Source organism: Xyrauchen texanus, chromosome 45 (genome assembly GCF_025860055.1).
Source record: "Xyrauchen texanus isolate HMW12.3.18 chromosome 45, RBS_HiC_50CHRs, whole genome shotgun sequence".
NCBI classification, from domain to species: domain Eukaryota; kingdom Metazoa; phylum Chordata; class Actinopteri; order Cypriniformes; family Catostomidae; genus Xyrauchen; species Xyrauchen texanus.
Genome location: NC_068320.1, coordinates 25814344 through 25842194, shown reverse-complemented (window position 1 = coordinate 25842194; position 27851 = coordinate 25814344).

The window sequence follows — 27851 nt, the reverse complement described above, 5'->3', positions numbered from 1 at the left end:
AATGAGTGAGTGAGTGGTGAGTGAGTGGGTGAGTGAGTGAGTGGTGAGTGAGTGGGTGAGTGAGTGGTGAGTGAGTGAGTGAGGTGGGTGAGTGAGTGAGTGGTGAGTGAGTGGGTGGGTGAGTGAGTGGTGAGTGAGTGGGTGAGTGAGTGGTGAGTGGTTCAGTGAGTGGGTGGTAAGTGAGTGAGTGAGTGGAGAGTGAGTGGGTGAGTGAAGAGTGAGTGGGTGAGTGAGTGGTGAATGAGTGAGTGGGTGGTGAGTGAGTGAGTGGTGAATGGTGAGAGAGTGAGTGGTGAATGGTGAATGAGTGAGTGGTGAGTGGGTGGTGAGTGAGTGAGTGGTGAATGGAGAGTGAGTGAGTGGTGAGTGAGTGAGTGGTGAATTGTGAGTGGGTGGTGAATTGTGAGTGGGTGGTGAGTGAGTGAGTGGTGAATGGTGAGTGAGTGAGTGGTGAATGGTGAGTGAGTGAGTGGTGAATGGTGAGTGGTGATTGAGTGAGTGGTGAATGGTGAGTGAGTGAGTAGTGAGTGAGTGAGTGGTGAATGGTGAGTGAGTGAGTGGTGAATGGTGAGTGGGTGGTGAATTGTGAGTGGGTGGTGAATTGTGAGTGGGTGGTGAGTGAGTGAGTGGTGAATGGTGAGTGAGTGAGTGGTGATTGAGTGAGTGGTGAATGGTGAGTGAGTGAGTGGTGATTGAGTGAGTGGTGAATGGTGAGTGAGTGAGTGGTGATTGAGTGAGTGGTGAATGGTGAGTGAGTGAGTAGTGAATGGTGAGTGAGTGAGTGGTGATTGAGTGAGTGGTGAATGGTGAGTGAGTGAGTGGTGAATGGTGAGTGAGTGAGTGGTGATTGAGTGAGTGGTGAATGGTGATTGAGTGAGTGGTGAATGGTGAGTGAGTGAGTAGTGAATGGTGAGTGAGTGATTGGGTGATTGAGTGAGTGGTGAATGGTGAGTGAGTGAGTGGTGAATGGTGAGTGAGTGAGTGGTGAATGGTGATTGAGTGAGTGGTGAATGGTGAGTGAGTGAGTAGTGAATGGTGAGTGAGTGATTGGGTGATTGAGTGAGTGGTGAATGGTGAGTGAGTGAGTGGTGAATGGTGAGTGAGTGATTGGGTGATTGAGTGAGTGGTGGGTGAGTGAGTGGTGAATGGTGAGTGAGTGAGTGGTGAGTGAGAGGTGAATGGTGAGTGAGTGAGTGGGTGATTGAGTGAGTGGTGAATTGTGAGTGAGGGTGGGTGAGTGGGTGATTGAGTGAGTGTGTGATTGGAGAGTGAGTGGTGAGTGAGTGAGAGGTGAATGGTGAGTGAGTGAGTGGTGAGTGAGAGGTGAATGGTGAATGAGTGAGTGAGTGATTGAGTGAGTAGTGAGTGAGTGAGTGGTGAGTGAGAGGTGAATGGTGAGTTAGTGAGTGGGTGATTGAGTGAGTGGTGAGTGAGTGGTGAATGAGTGATTGGGTGATTGAGTGAGTGAGTGAGAGGTGAATGGTGAGTGAGTGAGTGGTGAGTGAGAGGTGAATGGTGAATGAGTGAGTGAGTGGTGAATGGTGAGTGAGTGAGTGGTGAATGGTGAGTGAGTGATTGGGTGATTGAGTGAGTGGTGGGTGAGAGGTGAATGGTGAGTGAGTGAGTGGTGAGTGAGTGGTGAATGGTGAGTGAGTGAGTGGTGAGTGAGTGGTGAATGGTGAGTGAGTGAGTGGTGAGTGAGAGGTGAATGGCGAGTGAGTGAGTGGGTGATTGAGTGAGTGGTGAATTGTGAGTGAGGGTGATTGAGTGAGTGGTGAGTGAGTGGTGAGTGAGTGTGTGATTGGAGAGTGAGTGGTGAGTGAGTGAGAGGTGAATGGTGAGTGAGTGGAGAGTGAGTGAGTGAGTAAGTGAGTGAGTGGAGAGTGAGTGAATGGTGAGTGAGTGAGTGAGTGAGTGAGTGAGTGGTGATTGTGAGTGAGTGGGTGGGTGAGTGAGTGAGTGAGTGGTGAATTGTGAGTGAGTGAGTGGAGACTGAGTGAGTGAGTGGGTGAGTGAGTGGGTGGGTGAGTGAGTGGTGAGTGAGTGAGTGAGTGGTGAGTGAGTGAGTGAACTGTGCAGGTATATGAACGCAGACTCTTCCAGCAACACAAGCTCCATTTCGTGCATAGTTGCATTCCAAAATGTGCAAAACTGGAATTCATAGCACAAAGCAAATAAACGTTGCATTCTCAACATTGCCACAAGGGGTGATATAGTGAGATTAGAGTGAACTCTCCACTTCTACGACCTCAAGCATACCTGGTTCTTCTCATCATAGGAGCTATGTTTCCCATTACAGTTCGGTACAGGCGTCGGAACCACCATCAGCGTCCTTGCAGCATATCTTTGTTTGTGTGTGCAACGGAGGAATTCTTGGCACTGTTTTGATTCCTTTACACATTTTATTAGCTTGTAGTTTGTTCTCAGCAGGTAAAAATACCACATATATACATGTATAAATAAAACGATAACTTTTTCCTGATGCGGTTTTGTATCGTTAGGTTTGGTGTTAAAAATGCCAGTGTGAACGTCAAGCGAACCAGGACCAAATGTATCATTTTCTTTTTTGGTCTGGACCAAGAGAACCGAACTACAAGTGTGAACTCACCCTTACACACAGCTATTGTATTCTGTCAGGAGCATTTAGAATGCAGCACATCACTGTAAAAGATCTCAAATATCTACATATTTCTACATATCTATAACATAACTACTTTTTACATAATTAACATTTCTAAACATTTAAATACGTAAAAATGGTTACAATGTAGATGTTGTCAATCTGTAACCCCAGTGTCCTGGCCAAATTCCCCCATTGGCCCTTCTCAATCATGGCCTCTTAATAATCCCATCCATGAATTGGCTCTATCACTCTACAAAAATGTACATTTAAAAGTCATGGGCCTGTATGCTTACGACGTTGCTGTTGGCTAAGGCCTACTCTGCTGCTGTGCAGGCCATCTCTGCCCTGCATGCCATGTCTCTCCTGCATGTGCACCAAGACAATGCACTTAAAGAACTGCACAAGGGTAGTTCTGACCCGGGATTGATGCAGGAGCTGCGCTCGGCGACCGGTCACCACGAAGGTCAGAGTGGTCTCTCAGGCAGGCGATGTCCACCTTGGTGGTCCAGGAGAACCAACTTTGGCTCAACCTGGTCGAGTCGAGAGAGGCTGACAAGGTTCGATTCCTTGATGCCCCCATCTCCCAGGTCTGCCTATTCGGCGACACCATCTGTGATTTTGCCCGGCAGTTTTCAATGGTGAGGAAGCAGACGGTGGCCATTCTACATCCTGCCCCGGTGCAGCTCAAGGCACCCCATCTGCTCGTCACCTAGGACGTCCCCCTGTGGAGACAACACCAGCTCCGCCACAGCCCACCCCATACATTTAAAAGTCATGTATGAATACTTTCTGGTGTGGCCACAGAGTACGTTTTTTTTGATTATCCATATTACAAACACAACTTTACTATGTGTTTACCTGCTCTGATACTGATGCTCTGGTACTGAAATGCACACAATTATCAATCTCTTATTAATTGGCTGAGAAACTCTTCTGATGATCCACTTGATGGATGCAAGGTGCTGAAATGTCAGTTCTAAAAGGGAATTACTCTCAAAAGACTCGGGCACTGAGCATCAAGCCAAATGTTCACTCATTCTTTGAGGGAATGCTTTTGTCAATCAAGACCCAACACAATCAATATTCATATGCAAGGTGAGTCAATGCTGACAAATGGTCATAAACACTGCACGCAATGGATTTATCACAAAATTAATAGATGCTCTGTGGAATAAGCAAGTCTGTAAGGGGAATGTGGGGGCTGAATCATCAGGTTTTCTTTTTTAGAGGCTTTAGCTCCCAGTACAGAGTGGAAGACAGACTCAGCACCAGAGCTGGGTTAATAGATTTTCACTCCGTTCTTGAATGCGAGTTTTCTACACATACAAGCACTTATTTAGGGTTTTAGAGAACATAAATGACTCTTACAGAATCTCTGATCTCTACAAGCTATTTGGTTATGTAGAAAGGAATCTTGAATAGTATTTTATGCTTTATTTGCACATATTAAACGGATAGTATTAGTCCTGGATGCTAAATGGTCAATATAGTGTCCATTCATGCTAAAAATACAGAACAGGGCTGGGTGATATAACACATACAACACCTACCTTATAAATATTCAGATTGTACTTGTCATTTATTGAACTTATCCTCATCTGTACTAATTTAGTAGTATGCCTTTAAATAACTTTGGAAACAAGAAAATGTTTCAGGCTAAATGAAGGTATGAAGAGTATCTTCTGCTTACTGCCAGCTCTACTGCCCTACCAGCTTTCTTTCTCACACACACACACACACACACACACACACACACACACACACACACACACACACACACACACACACACACACACACACACACACACACACACACACACACACACACACACCAGATCTGTCAGGCATGGTGAGGCTACAGGGCTCCTTTAACATTCGGATGAGAGACATCTATTAAATGTCACTCTGCAAGACAAAGAACCACAGGCCCAGACTCAAACACTAGGGAGCAAAGTCAGAGAGACACCCAGTTAGGAGCATTCTTAAAATACATTTTACAGGGAAAAAAATGACAATAAGCGTAACCTTTTCACCAGAGTGAGTGTCAGACAAGAACATGACAGTGCTAACCCAGTCAGTCAAAGTAGTTAAAAAAGAGTTTACTGTAGTTTTAGGACACACAGTGAACTACACACAATGTTATAATCCACAAAAGCTTTGCTGAGGCTCCATGATAATTAAGTTGTCATTGATTTTAATATTTGCCTCCATTTCACAATTCTTGCAAATTATATTATGAAGCAATCATGCATGAAGCAATTCTGTAATTACATACTAAACCCCCAAAGGAATTCAAAACCAAAGGTGGAAGGGTTCTTAAAGGAATATTCTGGGTTCAATACAAGTTAAGCTCAATCAACTGCATTTGTGGCATAATGTTGCCTCCATTGGGCACCTTTTACTGCCCATAAACGGTTCACAGGCTCTTCCGCTCTCACTACCCTTGCCAGCAGGGTGACTAGGGGGAACTCAGCGATTCCTCAGGTGGATCAGGTGGTCGCGGTGCACTTGCGCCTGCAGAGAATCGCCACATGGCGGAGCCATCCGAGGCTCCCATCCAGGGCCTGTATGCTTACGACGTCGGTGTTGGCTAAGGCCTTCTCTGCTGCTGTGCAGGCCATCTCTGCCCTGCATGCCATGTCTCTCCCACATGTGCACCATGACAAGGCACTTAAAGAACTGTACAAGGGTAGTTCTGACCCGGGATTGATGCAGGAGCTGCGCTCGGTGACTGGTCACCACGAAGGTCACAGCAGTCTCTCAGGCAGGTGATGTCCACCTTGGTGGTCTAGGAGCACCAACTTTGGCTCAACCTGGTCGAGTCGAGAGAGGCTGACAAGGTTCGATTCCTTGATGCCCCCATCTCCCAGGTCTGCCTATTTGGTGACACCATCGGAGACTTTGCCTGGCAGTTTTCGATGGTGAGGAAGCAGACGGTGGCCATTCTACATCCTGCCCCAGCACAGCTCAAGGCACCCCATCTGCTCGTCACCTAGGACGTCCCCCTGTGGAGACAACACCAGCTCTGCCACAGCCCACCCCAGTAGCCTGGCCCCGGCATGGAGCCGCCAGCAGGAAGCAGACACCACCCATCTCACAGCCGGCTGCCAAGAACCTGAGAAAGGCTTCGAAGTGCCCCTGAGAGGGGCAGCCAAGGACGTCAAAGAGACCTGTGACACAGGAGCTGGTAAACAGACCACTCCTTCCCCCGGTGGAGGGCCGGGTGGAGAATCCTTGTTTTCCTTTTCTTATGATTTCTCACGGGCTACGGTACTCACATTTTCAAGAAAAGAACAGTTTCCTCACATCCTGGGCCATACAGTCGTCATTATCACGACCGCCGGGCACCGTTTCCTTTTAACAGGTCTGGGGCTCCCGCCCTGTGCACCAAGCTTCCCAATTGGCCTTTCCTCAAAGATCAGACGTGTCTGGGGCTCCCTAGGGTGACCCCTAGTGTCACTACATTGACACAATGTCTCGTTCCCTCCATCAGGGAACGGAGGTTACAACAGTAACTGAGATGTTTTGTGGTAATCATTATTATGCCACAAATGCTGCCGATTGAGCTTAACTTATATAACCAAAATATTCCTTTAAATATGGTTAGCTAATCTTGCTAGGGTCGCCAACATACAATTCAGGCTGCAACGAACCTCAAATGACGGCATTGAAAATTATTGACAGAAATCCCTTTAAAACGTCAACTAAAGCAAATGTCATTGAAGAATTCCCACTACTCAAAATATTGGTAGAGACTCGTCATCTTCGGTGTCTAAGATGGTTACAGCCCTGCGCAGAAGAAACTTCATCCCTCTATTTATTGCTAGTCTGGTTCATTTGTGGCATAGATGGACAATCAAAATGTTCACTTTAGTTCCCAAAAGGACCGAACAGGGTCGCATATCTCCTTGAGTTTAGAGATGCATTTTGGTGCTTCTGATATGATGAACATCTAGTTCTGTGCCCCTTGAAGAAAGCCAGGGGAAAAAAAAATGGCGGAACGCAACTAACACTTCTATCGACTACAGGTTTCACAAATTCTGGCTGACTCCGGGGAAGAGCTCTAGAGCAACAGAATTTTTCCCGGTTCCATGCAAGCCACATTGCCATGGCAACAGGAGCCCTTTATCAGTTCGTGTGCGTGCATACTGCGGGGAGAAGGCAGGTTTTCACCACCTTATTATTTCCCTCTTTTCATTCATTATCTTTCACATCTTTTAAAAAGTTACAAAGTGTTAAGGTGCTCATACAATCACTTTAGTTTTTCCTGAATATTTCACATGTATCCAGAATGTTTAAGTGTGACTTTCTATTCCATAGGATGGAAACAGTGAGGCGTTATTAATAAACGCTTAAGGCTGTGAGGCATTAGAATAATTAGAGTCTGGACAGGGATGTGCAAATGTGACAGACTGCCCTTTAATGCAGGTAGTAGAGCAGAAACATGCTTCTGTCTTTTCGTTCGGTTGGCTCTGCATGCTTATTGCTGCCGAGAGGATATGCCACATATTTCATCCTTTTCCTAATAAATTTTGCTTTATTGATTGTAACCCCCAACAGTTCGCAATATCAAATTAGCATATGACCTGGAAAGATTGCAGAGTCAATATGTAAGCAAATGAAAAAAGCTTTAGTGCTCTCACATGGATCCACAAGTTCTCATATAGTTTGCTGGTCAAATTTTGAGTAGCCACATTAAACAAAAAGTTATTGCCGTGTTTCCAGCACCCGCTATTTAGTAGAGCTGTCAGTCTTATCGTGATAATGTATTACGATTCATTTAAAAGGTCTGACACATTAATTTTTCTTAATCACTATTGATGCATTTACCGTTTGTACAGCATAAACACTGGTTAAAAGGGCGAAACCTTTGGGATGTGTCTGTGAGTCATTACACTGACGTACACACCACAAACACACACAACAGCCGTGTCAGTGATCAAATGATGGAGAACGTGCCCAGATGGGACTTCAAGTATTTTTCAGCCTATGTAAAGCACATTTTAATTACCACAGAAGCATGCCAAGTCTGAACTATCACCAAAACGCAGAATGTGACGTTTTTTTCTGCAAGTGCTTTTCATGTGGAGTTCAAAGTGGCATTGCCGCCCTGACGCGAATCATGAAAGTTGCTGCATGATTGCTGTGACAAAACTGATAGCCACTGTCTAGCTGTGGATTAATATTGTGGAGGATGAGAGTTTAACAGATTGAATGCCTATTGCAATGAAAATGCAACCTCTGGGAAACTAGATCTTTCAATTAGTCAAACTCCCACTTAGCTCAAATGTTACTTGAATAATTATTTTTGTGCATTTCTATCATTATATTTGCTTGGAAAATGTTATAATATATATATATATATATATATAAAGCATTATATTGTTACATATTGTTTTGTTTTCTTTCCTTAGATGGAAATGAATGCATTTTGACAGGAACAGAAATATGTTTAGAGTCCACTTTCAAATTCTGCCATTAATTGCGATTAAATACGAAACAAAATTTTTATCGACTGACAGCACTACTGTTTAGAAGTGGTGCATATTTTTGTTGAGTTGCCAGCTGGAGAATTGTATGCAATGATAAGTGAGAGAGAGAGAGAGAGAGAGAGAGAGAGAGAGAGAGAGAGAGAGAGAGAGAGAGAGAGAGAGAGAGAGAGAGAGAGAGAGAGAGAGAGAGAGAGAGAGAGAGAGAGAGAATGAAAAGTAATATGTCAATAAATAATAAGCCCAACATAAAAGTGCCCGCCCACCTTTTTTTTTTTTTTGCTCGCAGTGCCATCAGTCTCTTGGTTATTTTTTCCCCATTCATTACTTGCATAAGGCTTTCATAAAAATCCTTATATAATTCTAATCCATGAACCAAACAATGCAGCTCCAAGGTGAATCACAACATTGCAAACTTTGATATGAAGCAAAAAAAAATAATAAAATCAGACAAAAGGTACAAGACTGTGTACTTAGTATTTTAATGAGGAGATAAACTACAATCCCATGAAGCATTGGGATTGACGTTATCAAATTAAAAACAGTGTAAAAATATAAAACTATTGCTTTAATGTTGTTGAATACAAGTATAGAACAATACATTTTAACATTATGGCAAAAAATGCAAATATATACAAATATATAAACAGTTTGAGAGTGTAGGGAGACCGACACGATTGTGTCATTCACAGTGTGTCTTAGAAGTGGACGTTCACTGCAAAGCTCTTTTTGTTTGCCGCGATTCTCTGATTGGTGGATCGTTTCTCTTCAGGGTCATAGATAGTTTAGTTCTGCACTACAAATTCCAATATTAAACGCAATTTTAATAAAATGAAGTTGAAATAACATAGACTGATGACTTCAACAGAAGCTTATACTAATGATTAATAACCTCGATATCACAGATAGTAGAGCTGTATTTAAAGGTTTACAAGTTATCGTTAAAAATCAATTCACCAACGGAGAAAATTACTGTTTTACTTACATTTACATTCATGCATTTGGCAGACACTTTTATTCAAAGCGACTTACAGTGCACTTATTACAGGGACAATCCCCCCGGAGCAACCTGGAGTTAAGTGCCTTGCTCAAGGACACAATGGTGGTGGCTGTGGGGATCAAACCAGCAACCTTTTGATTACCAGTTATGTATTTCAGCCCACTACACCACCACCACTATTCTATTGGCCAAGACAGAATCCATTGGTCTAAATCATGGACTTGGTGCCGCCACAACAAAAACTAATTCCAATAGAAAGCATGACCTTGTTGGTATTACAAAATATATTTTGAACCAAATGCAAAATATATACTTAAATAAGGTGATAGAAATAATGTTACCTCTTGTGTCTTTATCATCAGCCAAACAAATTCACTCTTTTCTTTAAAAAGCAGTGGTGTGACTACAGGCTTTCCCATGGAAACAGATTTCTCATGCAGGCCTTGAAAATAGACCTAAAATCCAGGAAAGCTTGTCATGTCTTGTAGAGATGTTCGAAACAGTCCTGTCATGTAAAATAATCTGGGTTTGTGAATGAATGGCATCTTGAACATGTGCATATAGTGAGCTTCAGTTCTAGATTTGAGGCAGATGGGACTTTATGTAGATGAATTCACCACCCCACTGAGTTACAGTGTGGCTTCATGGTGCTTTTGGCCAAGGATAATAACCATGATTTGTACAAGTTTTACAGCACTGAAGCAAATATGTTAGTTCACTTCATGAGCCTATTAGAGAATCACAACAAGAGCCATTACAGCTTACAACAACAATAAGAGCACAATTTATGTCATTTAAAATTTCACCAACTAATTATAGTACACGGTATATTACAAAGACAAAACTTGGAGGGCTCTTCATATTTCCAGCAGAACTGTGTGTATATATTGTTTTTCTGCCATTTTTCAGATTGCAGGTCTACAGTGCAAATTTATATTTCTCATTAGACACACATACAGAGCTGTCCATCCCCAACCCTGTGTCATAAAAGTGACAGAATCGTGCCCGTAGGATCCATTATTCATCAGCACCAGTGAGGTGCAGCATTTAGCTGTTGGAGAATATTTATGTAGCTCCATTACGGATGCTGTACACGCAACTGCATTTTTGCCGATCCTTGGGGGTTATTTGTAAACGCATTATGATGGCTTCCAGGACACTTTTGGGATTCCATGTTTTACGACAAACCAAAGAAAATGGTTAAATGCACACGGTTGAATGCCCCAAAGGGAAGGCCATGGAGGTAGGCCAACTGGGGGACAAAGTAACCACTCAGGGACCTTTAGGCAGTCTGGAGGGTCTGGAGAGAGCAGCAAATAACTTGAGTGGTGCTAGGATGATTTGGTTGGATTCCAGGGCATGGCTACATGGTTGCTATGGTGTTCTGAGTGGTTGTTAGGTGTTTACTACTGGCCTAAGTCAAAGGAGACCACCAAGTCTATATAAAGGTCTTGTCCTTACATATGGCTCAGGCCCTTCCTCAAAACTTAAGTCGACTGTCTTATCGCTTAGAAAATCGCTTAGTAATAGGAAACCTCTCCTCAACAATCAATATGATTTGAAGTCTATGGCAAATACCTGTACCATTATATTTCAGAGGAGTAAAGGTTAATGTTAATTGGATGAGAGGTTCTTAACACTCCATTTTAAGTCACACTCATACGCCATGGGTCTCTGGATGTCTATTGGAGCTTCAGAGCACAAGTTGCATTGGAAAAAGCACCTGATTGCTTATAGAGCGCAACAGTGACCGCCCACTTTTTCAGCCGTCTGGGTTCTGGAAGTATTTTCCCCATTCATTGCTTCCATAGACTTTTAATAAAATCCTCCATAAAAGAGTTGTAAGCCATGAACCAAACCAACCAGCCCAGAGGAGAATAACAACATCACAAACTTTGCTTTGAGGCCAAAAATTTATTGAAAATCTGAACTAAAGACAACTGTACAAGGCTGTATACTTACCATCTTTTGTGAGGGCACAAACTACAATCCCATGAAACATTACGAATTATGTCATTGAATAAACATCTATGGGAATAAATACAACTATTGATTTTAGGTTGTTGATAGTAAGTATTAATAACAATCTATTGTGTGTATTGAAAAATATTCAGATATGTACAAATGTATATAAGCAGTTTAAGGGTGAGGGGAGACCGACACGATTGCGTCATTCACAGTTCGTCATGGGATCGTGCGGTCGCTCCAAGGCATGTTTTCGGGTTTTGTTGGCCGTGGTTTTCTGATTGGTGGATTTTCTTTCTCTGCTGTACCATGATAATGTAGTTGTTTACCATGAATTCCATTATCAAACACCATTTTTAAACAATTAAGTTTAATTGACGCAGAGGGATGGCTTCAATGGAAGCATATACAATCAACGAACAACCTTGGAGTTCACGGTAGGTCTATCTTAAAAGATTTATAAGTTATCATTGAAAATAAATTAATCTATGGGATAAATTAATGGAATTTTACTTCCGGAACCAGACTGTTGCGCTCTGTTGGACACTGGGCTTTTAATCAATGTACTTTAGTCTCTACATGATGATTGGTCAAGCTTAGAAATCGGCAGGACTTCTCAACAAATGGCCAATAATTGAAATGGTGATGAACATGAGTGAAACAGTTTATTTGCAATCTGACGTTACACATTCATTGCAGCTTTCATTACCAGATGTTGTGCCTAATTGCAGTTTTAATTGTTGCAAAAACAGATTTGGGCTTAATTATTTTCGTTAAGCAATTTCACAGTTTGAGAAGTAGTTTGAGCAGCTTATGGGAGCAACACTGCAGACATCTTAAACACTAGTCAGTGATTCCCCACTTGAATAGCACCAGCCGCTAGTGCCCTATATATACTTTCATGCATACAATATAAAACACGAGTTACCCATACATTATGCAATGCAATATATTATTTCACTAACCGTGAGCCTAATCAAATGTGAACCATCCTGTAACTATCTTTGTCACCCATCTGCCTGGAAAATTCCATATTGTTGCTCTTAATGAAGGCATGGCGAGGATAATTAAAGCTATTTATCTTTCAGTGAGGTTCCCTTGTTGAGGAATGGTTCCATCTCCGTTGTCAAAACTATTGATGGGTTACTTTTGTTAAGCTCTATGGGCACCATTGGTCAACAGTAACACTAAAGTCTCTTTAATTTGATTAGCTGAAGCTCGGGAAGCTGATGTAAGTTTCATTTATCTCTTGACTTCACCTTAGCAAAGGCTTGGAAATAAGAATATGAGAAGAGCCAGGGGTAGATATACTGAGAGGTATGGCTTAGGAGAGGATTTGTTTTTTCACTGAGTGTTTGCCATCTAAGAGGTGGGAAAATCACTGGATCAATTAAAAGTCCAGACTTGACAGTTATGGAGGATAAAAATACTGCTTGCTCCAGCATAAACGCTGCTTTTAACAGTTCTAGTGGAGCTGCACTGGAGGATTACTAAGCGTGTACGACCTAGCCGTAACCTTCCGAGTAGAAAAACCTGACTGGACTTTTATCAGAGCCAGACATCAACATTGTTAGAGACAAACAGTCAATCAAAATGCAGAATATACACATGCTAGGCACAGTTGAATGCTACAGTATACTTCACGCCAATGCAGTTACTGAATAATGCAATGTGCACACCCATCTGCTCAAACACACACACCTGACATTAACACCTTTTATCTAAACTTTAAGCAGCAATTGTGATGATTACTAACTAAAAACAAAATGAATAGCACTTTTCTTTCAACAAAGAGGTTACGGCTTTATATAACTCAAGGTGTATCCCAGTAGATCAAATATACATGACACTGTATACTGATGTGCTGATTTATTTGGCGATATAAAACAAAACACTGTGAATGTTGCAATGATTTTAAATGTCCTTTTTTTGGGCCATTAAGTTACCAAAGACCACGTCATGGACTGTTTTCACACTTCTGTGTTTGCGAAGAGGAAGTTGTCATAGTTGGGTAAACTCTGGCGGCGATCGGGAAGAACCGTTATAACCAGTGCCACAACAGTGTTCCTAACTTCTAAAGGAATTTGTGCAAATAGGATTTGTGTTGCCACGAATTTCCAAAAGTTGCTGAACCTTGTACGAGCGGTGGGTGGGTTCAGGCATTTAAATGCGAAGAAGATAACTTTGTTATCAAACAAGGAAGCACTTTCATCTGTGGACAGTATTTTCAAGATGAGGACTTGAGCAGTCGTTTACAGACGTAATTGTGAAACACTTTGTAATCTGAGCTGTTTGGATTCAACAGAATTATCACATATCAGAACCGATACGAGAGTGTGTTTGACAGGATTAGAAGTCGGATGGAGTGCAACATGGGTCCTTCAAATCTTGTGTCTGCACGTCTTTTTAACCTTAACGGTATTCAAAGCGCTTTATACTGTGACTCATTCACCCATTCACACACACATTAATACAACAATGGCGGCAGAGCTGCCATGCAAGGTGCTAGCCTGCCATTGGGAGCAACTTGGGCAAGGACACTTCGGCATGTGGAGTCGTGTGGGCCGGGATTCGAACCACCAACCCTGCGATTAGTGGCCGACCCGCTCTACCAACTGAGCCACAGCCACCCCTGAATAGGTAGTAGTTAACTCTGCCCAGGGTTGGACTGGTACTCTGGCATACCGGGCATTGTGACTCCACCTGTGGGCCGATGCACTTTGAAGCCGATCAGGGGCGGACTGGCCATTGGGAGAATAGAGCATGACTGTGGTTCGGCCATGAAACGTGCCGAATGGGCCGGGTTAAGCAAAAATGACCCGCCACAATATGCAGAACGGACCACAAAATGGTGCCACTATATGCAGAAAAGGACAGCGAACCCCCCACCAGCAGTTCATTATCAGCTCAGCAGTTGCGCTAGTTGCCATGTAAAATCCCGGGCCAATTTCTCTTCCCAGTCCAGCCCTGAATGTGTCCTCTTTTTGGAATTTTTGCAATTTATGTCAACAGAAGCCTACAGATGCTTCAATGCACAACATCTCAATAATATTGTTTTTTTATCGACTTACCTTCGTATTCGTGCAGATAACCCTCAAAAAACTACTTTCAAACTTTATAACCTTTGTTAAGTTTACAGCTACTCTGAAACATTGAAAAGATGTAAAGCTATAAAAGTAAAGTTTTTATATACATTTCTTTCGAAGTTGTGTAATAAATGATCAATGATTTGAAACAAAGCAGAACTAACAAATTATCGGTATTGGCAGACGTTGTTCTGAGTAATTGAATATAAATAATCAGAAGTGGTTCAAAATATTCAGTATTGGCACACACATTTTGTTACGGTACATCCCTACTCATTATATATTCCATGCATATTACTCTGTCTGAAACGGTCGGCACACCTGTTAGACATTGATAAATTATGACCGTAGAGTTAGAAACACCTCCCTCTGATCATTTTAATAATTTGCACCTGTAATGTCATATCATTAGGAGAAAAATATCATGAGAATAGTTCAAATAAACTTTAGTGGAGTTCAGTGAACCTGGGGAAGCTCCATCTGAATTCTCTCACTGCGCCAAGGTGGAGGTGGAAGGGGGCTAAAATTTGATTATTTATCTCTTTCTCCCTCCTTTATATTCAAGAGAAGATGCAGTTTGTGCTCTAAATTTCCACTTCATTCTGCAAATAACCACAGGCATTGAGGAAAAGGCAAGAAAGGGTCCTAATCTTTCCTCCACATACAAACAGGGCATGCCAAGCTCTCTGTCAGAGTGCCGGCTAAAAGAATAAACAAGAGGAACACCAGTAGCACTGCTACAGGCCCCTTTTCCATCATCCGGTGCTTCCACTAATGAGGGAGAACTGCTCAAATGCACTTCTTTAAAATTCAGCTTCAGTCTCTGACACTTTTAAATCCTGCTAGACAAAACATATCTTGGCTAAGAACAACTATGGATGGAAATAAAAAAGGACATACTCAAATATTAAGTGAATGAACATCGTTTTAACAGATTTTCTGGACTGGCTGACATAATTGAAATACAATTAGATTTGCATTTCCTCTGGGTCATAACAGGGCTTCAAGGCAGCCAAATAATAGCTTTTAAGTTTTAGGTAAGCTTAGGTTGTTGGGCGTTGGTTAGGGTTAGGGTATGCAGAAGCATACATTAAATGGCACATTATAAAACAATGCACATCATGATACATGCATCTAGTTTTCTGTCAGCTGTACATCTGACTCTTTGCATGGTCTTTGCAGTGTAACACTGACAAACCGACCAAAATATATCCAAATGAGCAGTAACATGTGGCGACTACCAATGGGAGCGCAGAGAGTGATCCTGTTTGATGCTGTTGGCTTTAGGGTGCTTTCATACTTGGTTCGATTGCTTGGACCAAACCGGAGTTCGTTTCCTCCCCCCTCCCCTTGCCCCAGCTGGTTTCTGTTCCAATCGTATTATTTGAGTCCAAACCATGGTCCAATTACGTCATCAACATGCGTATAAACGGCAGCAGATTACCTCTGTAACTTGGTAAAAACTCAATAAGACATCCGCTTTTCTTGGTTATTACAGTATTCATCTCTCTGCATTCACCACCAAAACTTTACATGCACATGTCTGGAGTTCTGCACCGCGACAGGACAGGGTGCTAGTTTGGAGAGCGAGGTGATGCACCTCCATTTTTCTCACATCTGTTTTGAAAGCATCGTCACGTGAGTACACCTACGTCATTACCAAAGCAACCCAATGCAGATAGGTTGGAAATGTCTGAACGTGCACATCTGATTTGATCACTTGCAACTAATAATGCCGACAGTCTGCTTGAAAAGAGCATTAAGTGACCTCCGCGACATTGTTGCCTGCTTGAAGAATCAAGATGTGGGGATGCAGAATACAACTGAAACTGCATTGAACAAATGAGTGATACTCCTTGGAGAATTCTGTGTGACATGGTGATTTCAGTTGTACTTGTTCTACTCCATTATCAAGCAGTGTGCCACAGTCGCTAAGCACAGCTTTGTTGTCGCTTGTGTTTGAATCTCATCTCAAGTCCCTGGAGAGAATCTTGACTGAGCGTACTGTAGCAGTGAACGAACCTGAACGATACACAAGCAGTGTAGTGTTTAAAATCCCTGTAATAACCTTCAGGATCAGATACTAGAGAGTATGAAAAAGTCACATCAGCATTTATTCGACAGGAAAGTAGAGATAGTAAATGGCTCCATTTGGATCCTCTTTTATATGTAGATTCTATTCTTTCATGTCTGCTGCAAACATATAGATTCTATTTTCATTCAGTAATTGGCTGGCAGTCACTTCTTAATCAGAGAACGTTTTATGCTTCTATTTATGTCTGAAGTTCCCATTTTATTGGAGTCAATCACTGAAGCTGACAAAGGTTTCAGATCCCATTTTCCGCCACTTGTGACAACTTATTACAGACACAGTCGTCATCCAATGAATATGGATTATTAGGAAACACATTAAAAGAATCAAAGCTGTGTTATTCATATTACAAAAAAGTGAAAAAGTACATGTTTATGAGCTAATTATTATAATCTGCCATTTTACTTGTGATTTGTGTGGAAGGGAATAAAAATCATTGTTGTTGTGGCGCCTCTAGTGTTCATTTCACCAAAGAAAAAGTGCCACAAAGGTGGTTCTACACACCCGGTCCCTTATCAGGCTAATCAAGCCTCTGAGAGGGATAAAGGCTGACTGCGGACGGCGGTGTGACAGAGAGAGAGTGTTTACAGGCAGCTGTCCGTCATATGTGTGTGTTTGTGTCTTTTTGTTTCAGTTTTTATTAAAATATTATTTATACTGTCAAGCCGGTTCTCACCTTCTCCTTTCCATTAATACCTTTACACTGGTGCCGAGACTTGGGAATAAGATGGGATACGCCGTAGTGGAGTTCTCGCCGCTACCATCCACCCCAATGGAGCAGCCGCGGCCATCTGCCGGGGGACCGAGGAGCCGACTGGAAGCGGATGAACGGCCGCTGACCGCGAGGGTAGAAGGGGCTCCTAGCTGCCAGTCTAGAGCGGTCAGGGCTGTCGCCAGGGGCGGAGGGAGACCCCTACCAGCCGCTAAACGCGATAGGGTTAAGAGAGGACCGCCGACCGTGAGCGGGGAGGGGCTCCCGGCCAACCGCCTGGAATGGGAGAACCGCTACCAGGGGAGGGAGAGACCTCTTATGTTCCCCGAGAACGCGGCGGGGCATTCCGTCTGCCAGGGGAGGTGTGGCTTTCGTCCGTTAGAGTGTGGAGGAGTGGCCGAGGACCAAGCTACGGCGTATCGCAGAACCGGTGATTAAGTGTTTTTTTTCTCTCTCTCTCTCCTCTTTTCTCCTACTGCCACTCCGCTTTGGCCTTTTCCCTCTCTTTTAAATTTTACAGTGTTTTTAATGTTGGAGTTACTACACTGTTACAGGAAGTACCCCCTATTTTAATCATTATTGTTTACACCTGTCCCCTCCCAGATTCAGGAAGGCTGGGATGACCTGCCGGCAGATGGGGCATAAGGCACGCCCTCCCCCTGGGAAAGAGGGGTGGGGGTGTACGTCCGTTCATCCGCTTCTAGTCGTCTCCTCCGTCCCTCGGCAGATGGCCGCGGCTGCTCCATTGGGGTGGATGGTAGCTGTGAGTACTCCACTACGGCTTCTCACCTCCTCCTTTCCATTAATACCTTTACAAGTTGATATGATGATCCTACAGCCTAAATAAGGAGAGATCTGCCCGGATTTAAATATAGTTAGAAAGACTCATCTACTCTAAATGTGTTGCACACACATGATGAAATGTCACTGGTAATGGACTTTTTCAATTATTAATGGAGTTACTCTTACATTGACATTTAAAGGCATGAAAACTGAGATGAAATAGCCTGTGGGCGACAACAAAGATGGCCAACTAACTTTGTTTAGAGTTTTAATTGCCTATTTGATGGGGACATGGTTCAATTTAGGATACTGAAGGTGACCATACCTTACAGGATGCAGGTCTGAGTCTTACCTTGCCATGCTTGTATTGTGTATTATGTGTGTAACAATTTAATTCTGAGGATTAGTTGTCAAACCATGGAATAAATGTCACTTTTGTTAAGTTGTATCACACCAGAAATGGGTTCTATGAGCATCAAGACTGACATGTAAATTTATTTATTTTAGTATTTTAGGGAAACCAAAGCAATGTGTTTCTCTGCATGGTAGAGCTGGCCGATTTCGACACTCATTGACAGACAATGATCAACAATATTGGTAAATGGCAAAACCATGGATCTGTGAAATCTCCAGATATATTAAACAGTAGCCCTGGTTGTGAAATCTGCCAAATTTGACCGACTGAATCCAGCTCCCTGTTCGCAAGCTCCTCATCCAAAATGCAGGCTCAATTTCATGAGCGGGTAAGTTTGCTCATCTACCCACAACAGTGGCGGGCGACCTGTAAGACGTCTCAGAGTAACACATGAAAAGAAATGCGGTTAAACACAAAGAAACGTGCTTGAAGAACAGACCAAATAAAAGCCGTCAATGCCCTTGTCTGATGTGCTGTTTGTTCAGAGGCGTGTAGAGGGAGCGTCTTATAGGACATGCACATATGAAGAGTTATCACTATTTCTTTGCATCATTCGTCTGAAAATAATTATTTGTGAGAATAGTGCTGTGTATGAAAATGCTGCAAATGACCGAAGACCATCTCAGGAAGTGCTCGAAGTTTATTTTACTTTATTTCCACGGAGCAGTTCATTCCAAACATGTGGACGCAACTCGCCAGTTCCGCAAAAACATATCTTTATATTACCTCCTGCGTCCATATGGTTGGACATTGTATTTTGACTTCGCTATACCCATCTCATAATTTGAGATAATTTGAACAAGACTCTAGACTGTCATTTAAGGGTTCAACTACTGCCGCATCGAGACATGTGACACAACAACATGAAGTCGATTTCCTTGAAACGCTCCTACGAACGCCTCTGGTAACAAATTGCTTTGAGCTTTTTCATTGAACCCTGCTTGGTTGTAAAGAGTAGTGTCTCTTATTTCGTTCAATATATCCACTAGTCCACTTATATGGAAACTCAAAAGTAATTAAACATGGATTCTTGAGTTATCTCAACAAGTTAAATCCAGTGAAGTTGTTCTAACGCTAACATTTAAGTTATGATAACTAACCAAAGTGAATGGTGACTGAGTCAGTCAGACCCTAACATTCAGGCTACAATATACATTTTGGTTCAACGGAAGAAAGAAAGTCACACAGGTTTGGAATAACACAACGGTGAGTCAATTATGTCAGATTTTTCTTTTTTGCGTGGACTAACCCTTTAACATCTAATAAATCATGTATATGCAAAGTTTTATAGTGGGAATGAGCAATTAAAGCAGAACTAAAGATGAATCGCTCAAATGCAGAGCATTCAGAATCACAAAACACAAGCCTTAGGATGCATGAAGAGAATATTAAGACAGTCTGTCCAGAAAAAGGGTCATCAGAAGAGGTTTCTGGCACTTTAGACACTCTCTGTTTGTGCGTCAGAGTGATGCTGCAGCTGTTGTGTGCATACTACATATATACACGAATGAAACACAATGCCCGTGTCCTTTGGAAACACCCCACATCCGTTTGGTTTATGAAGTAACAAAGCGTTAAGCACAAGTTTTCCTTTTAGAATCGATTCGGCTGCTGTGATGGTTTAGTGGCTCACAGGACACTAGGGTGCTTTACTCATTATAGCAACAGCCAAGTAGCACTAATGAACAATGAGGCTGTCTGAGCAGAAATAATGTCAGCTTTGGTTGAAAGAGCTGATTGAGAAATCAAGTCCCTGCAGGCACTGAAAAAAATAGGAGGTGGCTGTAATTACCCCAGACACCAGAGAGGGGCGCTAAGAGACAAATGAGCCTACCATGGTTTGAATGTGGTCTTCGTTTCCATCCATTTCTGCCATTACTTTTACTCTGGCGCCATCAAATCTTAAAGGCAGGAAAGGAAGTCCCACATATGAATCTAAAGAGATTCATTCTAACAACAGCATGAAAACACAGCTAATGTGTCAATGACGTGATGCTACTTTTCTTGTCCAGATCTATTAAATTAATAAAAAATACATTCAAAATGCAATGCACATTGTGGCAGGGTGGAGGGCGGGGCTGGGTCGTGATTCTACACGCCCGGTGGTCCCTTATCAGGCTAATCAAGCCTACAAGAGGGATAAAGACCGACTGCGGAGGATAGTGCGGGAGAGAGAGAGATAGTTTACGGAGATGTCCGTCATGTGTGTGTGTTTGTCTTTTGTTTAAGTTAACCATTAAAATATTATTTATATTGAAAAAATATATTCTCCAGCCCCTGGTGGACGGAACGCCCAGCCACGTTCTCGTGGAACAGAAGGGGTCTCCCCCGCACCTGGCAGCGTTCTCTCGCTCCAGGTGGTCGGCAGCGAGCCCCTCCCCGTTCGCGGTTGGCGGTCTCAGACCCTGCCGCATTTCAGCGGCTGGTAGGGGACTCCTCCGCCCCTGGCAGTGGCCCTGACCGCTCCAGGCGGTCGGTTAGCAGCCCCTTCTCGCCTCGCGGTCGGCGGCTGTCCTCCGCTTCCAGGCAGCCGGGCTCCTCATCCCCTGGCAGATGGCCTCGGCTGCTCCGTTGGGGTGGATAGTAGTGGTGAGAACTCTACTACGGAGACAAACACACACACATGACGGACATGTCCGTAAATGATCTCTCTCTCCCGCACTATCCTCCGCAGTCGGCCTTTATCCCTCTCGGAGGCTTATTTAGCCTGATAAGGGACCACCGGGTGTGTATAATCAGGAGCCGCTGCCTCGTGCCACCCTCCACAAGACGGCGCCCTGGCCGACTGCCCATGTCGCCCATGCCTAAATCCGCCACTGGACATAGCCTAAATTAACGTCATACTATGTAACCATCATGTAGATATCCATTTTCTTGTCTTGTATCAAAAAACACAAAACAGAGAGGACCCCTTTAGACCCCTTAAAGGTGCACTCGGTAGCTTTTGTCTTTGAGTCATCTTGGACTTGCACTGACACCTAGTGGTTTGGATGCAGCATCATTTAAAATCAATAGATTTCAGTTTCAGATGCCATTGCAGAAATGTAGTATTCACAGTCAGCCATGATTACTTTAATCAATGAGTAAAAGTGTCACATATCAGGATGGTCACTGAGATTAAGCGAGTAGTATTCGGCTGGTCATCTGATTCCAACATGGCCGCCCCCATGTGCGAACCCTCTCCATGTAGAATAAAACAGCTTTTATAAGGTTACTGATATGCATATGGTGTCTCTGTCAAGCACCTGAAATTTGCTGACGACACCACGTCATTGGACTCATCGGCAACGGTGTTGAGTCTGCATACAGATGGGAGGTTTAACAGCTGGCTGTCTGGTGCAGTCACCTTACCATTATAAACAGCACTGTGGCAGTAGAGTCATTCAGGTTCCTGGGCTCTACCAACTCGCAGGACCTGAAGTGGATGACCCACATAGACTCCATTGTGAAGAAGGCTCAGCAGAGGTTGTACTTCCTTCACCAGCTGAGGAAGTTCAACCTGCCAAAGGAGCTGATGACACAGTTCTACTCAGCCGTCATTGAGTCTGTCCTGTGTACATCTATAACTGTCCGGCTTGGTTCAGCCACCAAATCAAACAGAAGGTAACTACAATGGACAGTCAGGACTGCTGAGAGTATTATTGGTGCCCCCCTTCTCACTCTCCAAGACCTGTATGTCTCCAGAGCGAGGAAACGTGCAGGTAGATTCACTCTGGACCCCACACACCCTGCCCACTCCCTATTTAAACTGATACCGTTTGGCCAGCGCTACAGAGCACTGAGTACCAGGACATCCAGGCACAAGAACAGTTTTTACCCCCAGGCAATTTCCCGCATGAACAACTTAACTGCCTTCAAGACTCCCACATAGTGCAATAATGTAAATGCATATCTCATGTACATATGTCAATTCACATATTTAATTCAATAACTGTACATACCCCTAATTTGCACATGTACATACGCCATTCTATGTTACACGTCCTATTATTTGTGTCTATTTATACTCTTACCTTGTTTTATATTCTGTCTCACTTTAATGTTCTGTGTGCACTAGTTTCGCCTATCACCAAAAAATAAATACAAATCCTTGTGTACGTGAGAACACTTGGCAATAAAGCTCATTCTGATTACAATATTTAAAAAATGTTTATGAAAAGGTGCATTTTGTTCTCGTCATTTGGTGTAACCCAGATACAAATCTTTAAAAAAATTCACCTTGACAAATATGTTTGAAAACCTTTTTAAACAAAATAATAAATGATTGAGTTGTGTACACTCATGTATTTAACACCTTTTCCTTGATGATTACTCAACATTACTTTTTGAAGTCATTAAATACATTTTTAAAGTTTTAAAAAATGTGAGAAACCAACATGGACTTAAAGACTGAATTTCTAGTAAATTTGAAACGTGTTTTAAAATAATCAATTTTATCACCTCAGACAACTTTATTTATCAATGATCATAATATAATCAGGGTTGGAAGGGTTACTTTTGAAATGTATTCCACTACAGATTACAGAATGCTGTGAAATGTAATTTGTAATGTATATAGATTACTCAAGGTCAGTAACGTATTCTAAATACTTTGGATTACTTCTTCAGTACTGGTAGATTTTTTCAGTTGTTTTGACTATAAAATCTCAAAAGACAAAATACACATGTTAAAAATACATTCTCTGAAAAACCCAAATATCTTATGCAGTGTTGTTCTAAAACAAGTTAAATCAAACTGATCTTGTTTTAAGGATTTGTATTTATTTTTACAGGAAAACAATCTAAAAATGATTATCAAGAATATGATATTTGCCCTAATATAAAAGGACTTACTAGAAAAAAGAAATTATGATCTAACGTGAATTTTCTTGATAAATAAATATGATCATGTCTGGTAACATGTGCATGTAAATTGGCTAGAAATAGCATTTTAGCTTAGCATAAAGCTAACAATTTACACAAGATTTATTTCTATTTCTTCTGCTCCAAACTTACTTCAAACGTACTTCTCTGCCTGCTAGTATGAATGTAACACATCATAAGAAAGTGTTTCACCGCTGTTCAAATGCACTTTGGATCACATCATTTATAAATAATGAAACAAATGACAATAAAATGCAAAGTAATCTCTTCAGTAATAAAAATACTTTTTTGAATGTAACTGTATTCTAAATACCAATGATTTAAATTGTAACTGTAGTGGAATACAGTTACTTATGTTATGAATTTTAAATACGTAATCCCATTACATGTATTTTGTTACTCCCCAACACTGCATATAAAGATGATTGTAGTGAGAATTACTGTAATGAAGTCATTATAATACTTATCTGTAACTGTAGATCAATGAATCGGTCGCATCACATCTGAAAACAAGTCAAACAATGATGTTATAATATTAAAGCAATAAGGCAGGAGAGGCAGTGTGATACAATGATTTTAGGCACAACATTTACCATGGTAAAAACACACCTTGAGTGGCTTATTGCTTTTATAACACAGCCGCAGCATTCCATATTTAGTCTAAAAGCACTGGGACTCACCATTTGCATCATCTCTTGGGCAGTGGTGGCTCAGTGGTTGAGGCTCAGGGTTACTGACCAGAAGCTCGGGGGTTCAAGCCCCAGCACCACCAAGATACCACTGTTGGGCCCTTGAGCAAGGCACTTAACTCCAGGTTGCTCTGGGGGGATTGTCCCTGTAATAAGTGCACTGTAAGTCTCTTTGGATAAAAGCGTCAGCCAAATGCATAAATGTAAAACGTTCGCGGCGTTCTAGACAGGCTCAGCAACATGCAAAATAAATGGCCATTTTGTGCCTAAAATGCAAGTTACTTTAAAAAAAGTTACTTTTTCTCCCAATTTTGAATGCCCAATTCCCACTACTAAGAGGTCCTCGTGGTGGCGCACCTCAATCTGGGTGGCGGAGGACAAGTCTCAGTTTCCTCTGCTTGTCTCAGAAAGTCAATCCGTGCATCTTATCACGTGACTCGTTGTGCATGACACCGCGGAGACTCGCAGCATGTGAGGCTCATGCTACTCTCCGTGATCCACACACAACTCACCACACGCCCCATTGAGAGCGAGAACCACTAATCAGGTCCACGAGGAGGATACCCCATGTGACTCTACCCTCCCTAGCAACCGTGCCAATTTGGTTGCTTAGGAGACCCGGCTGGTGTCACTCAGCACACCCTGGATTCAAACTCGTGACTCAGGTGTGATAGTCAGCGTCAATACTCGCTGAGCTACCCAGACCCCCTAAATGTAAGTTACTTGATATTTAAGGAATAAAATGGAAAAAAAGAAGGACATTCTATTATAATTGACTCAACCTCATGTAATTTCCTCTTGTGTGACTTTATTCTTCTGAAGAACACAAAAGGAAATCATTTAGCCTAATGAATTTCCCATTGGTTCATTTCAATGTCATAATTACATAAAAACACTCTGACAAGGTCTGCTTAGCAAAACTATTTAAAAAAGAAACATTAACAATCAAAAATGTTTCAGCCCTTTCATTTTTGCCTCTGGGCTCTCCGAGAAGCATTTCTATCAGCAAACAGACAGGAGAGCCACAGGTCAGATTTGGACAGTTGCCATTTCAATTTGTCACTTGGATTATTGTAGATTGAACAGGCTGCTACAGACACCAGGGACAATGATAGCAGCTCAGCAATATGACAGATACTCTGAAAAGTTCTACTTTTGTATTCATTTATTTTTTTAGTTGCTGGAAAGAATATTATTCAATGCACAGTTTTGGCAAATTGAATGGATCATCTATGGAAGGCGTAGTTCTAGCGGAAAGACTAGCAGCTGTACATCATCGCAACATTAGCTGGGTAATTCATAGCCAATCGCATGTAAGCCGTTGCTTTATAAGTCAGCTCACAATCTATCACATTGCTGTTTCAGTGTGCTAACACGGCAACCTCCTCCACCCCACCACCACCAGTTGAGCCCCGTCCCTCACGGGGGTAGGCTCCTCACCCCTGCCTCCTATCTCCGGCAGGATATGACATGAGGTTCCGAGTACAACTCCCTCGAACCGCCAGATGGGGCCTACACCAAAGAGAGACATTACTTTCTGTTTTACATTCATCAAATAAATGGCATCTTAAACCTCACTCAAGCCTGCGTGTCTTCCTGATAGAAAGGTTTTCCATGCATATACAGTTACAATTATTACCAATCTAATTTTAGGGTGTTTTCAGACCTGTAGACCATTTTCTTTGTTCCAACACAGGGATTAAATTGTTACAATGTTGCATTTTCTTCTTTTTTAGGTTCGCTTTCACAAGGCAACATTTCAAAACGGACCAAAACTAGGTCTATAAAAGTCACATGTGAGCATGCTGTCCCCTTATTGGTCACTATGCAAGTTCGCTGTTACCGGATTAAGCTCATCCATTGATATACCAGTTAAAATTATATGCCTGTAAAAAATGTGTCAACATGTGTCAACTATTACAGATTTGAGGGAATTTTCGAGCATCGCCAGTCAGAAGTTGTGCTCCAAATACAAATTATCCGTCACTCGGATGGATATGATTTGTAATGTTGCCGCCATGTTTATTTTTATCCGTCATTAGTTGCTTTTGCATTACTTATCCATTGAAACGTGCCTGATCTCACAGATCTCTCTCAGCAGAGTAAAGCCACGTAAAATTGTTTTTTATTTGTCAAAAAGTTGCTAATGCTGTCCTACCTGTGTTCTGCTGCTATCCAAAAGAGAGAAACTATTGTAGTACCTCAGGAATTATAAAACAGCTCCTAATTTAAACGTGCAATTATATATAATATAGTTGCCAAAAGGCTATATCCACGTTTTGATGATGAATTCCAGAGAAGTGCTGATCTACAGATGTCTTCTCCAGTGATCCCCAAGTTATGGTCATGGTTTTATAGGGATATTGTTTGGTCCGGTGGGTCGGTTTGCAAGTGAACCGCTCAAGAGTTTTTTGCAATCGATCCAAGACCACCTTGTTAAGGCGATCTCAGACCGATTGTTTTGGTGTGGATCCAAGTGTGATTGCAATGTTCATATATGCCTAAACAAACCAAAGCAATGGAGAAAACATGCCAGGTTCCGAAACAAACGCTACAAACAAGACAGATGTGAAAATGCCCTTAGTGTGCATGGGACCAAATGTACATTACTTACATTACTTACATACAAATACATTAAGGCATGACTTTACATGAAACTGTACTACAAAAGGAACTTTAGACACTTAAGACATGTTTTTCTGCAAAGTAAATTTGAAACAAATGTTGTGAAAAGCACTATTAAAATTTAAATGACGACATTCCTGTCTATTCACTATGACGTTATGACATCCCTCAACGCAAACTATCTTAAATATTAGGCTTTGTTCGGGGGTCTGGGGATCTCAGCGAGTATTGATGCAGACTACCACCCCTGGAGTCGTGAGTTCGAATCCAGGGCGTGCTGAGTGACTCCAGCCAGGTCTCCTAAGCAGCCAAATTGGCCCGGTTGCTAGGGAGGGTAGGGTCACATGGGGTAACCTCCTTGTGGTCGTGATTAGTGGTTCTCGCTCTCAATGGGGCATGTGGTAAGTTGTGTGTGGATCGTGGAGAGTAGCATGAGCCTCCACATGCTGCGAGTCTCTACGGTGTCGTGCACAACGAGTCAGGTGATAAGATGCGCGGATTGACGTCTCAGAAGCGGAGGCAACTGAGACTTGTCCTCCGCCACTAAGATTGAGGCGAGTAACCGTGCCACCACGAGGACCCACTAACACCACAAAAATATGTTTGTTGTACATTTTACAATAAAATTCCATAAAATTGAATTGTGTAAACTTTAACTAAATTAAATGAATACAACTAAAATATTTCATTTCATTTGTTCTGAAATTGAAATGCGTAGATCATATTTATTTATAAAAAAAAAATGTTGGTGTACATATTGAAAACAAAGGTAATTTGAATACACACATTGGGGCGGCTGTGGCTCAGTTGGTAGAGCGGGTTGTTCACTAATCGCAGGGTTGGTGGTTTGATTCCTGGCCCACACGACTCGACATGCCTAAGTGCCCTTGGGCAAGACACTGAACCCCAAGTTGTCCCAATGGCAGGCTAGCACCTTGTATGGCTGCTCTGCCGTCATTGGTGTGTGTGTGAATGGGTGAATGAGTCACAGTGTAAAGCGCTTTGAATACCGCAAAGGTTAAAATGGTGCTATAGAAGTGCTGACCATTTAGCATTATACAAATAGAGTATTCAGTCCAAATACTTCTTGTTGTTGACTATGAAGACATTACTATGGAAACTATTTGAATAAAGCCTTCGTTTGCATAGTACTGTGCAAAATATTCAACCAGATGATCAGATTGTCCCCATTATATCATTCCTATGCTTGTTCATGAAATACGGTATTAAACTGTAAATATAGAACAATGTATTTGAACATTTGACAAAGGTTACAGAACTAAACAAACAAAAAAGCAAATAAAGAGTCCTGGATTAGTATTCTGAAAATGAGCTGCTAATGCCATTGCTAGTTGTTGTTGTTTGCTTTATCGTCATGAATATTGTTACTTCTCTGTAACTCTGGGTCTTCAGTAGTAATTCCAGTGAACTGTTTTGGACGGTGCTTCTTTGCATATCAAAGCACGGAAGCAACCTGTTCGTGGTTTCTCCTGTAATAATATGGACTCT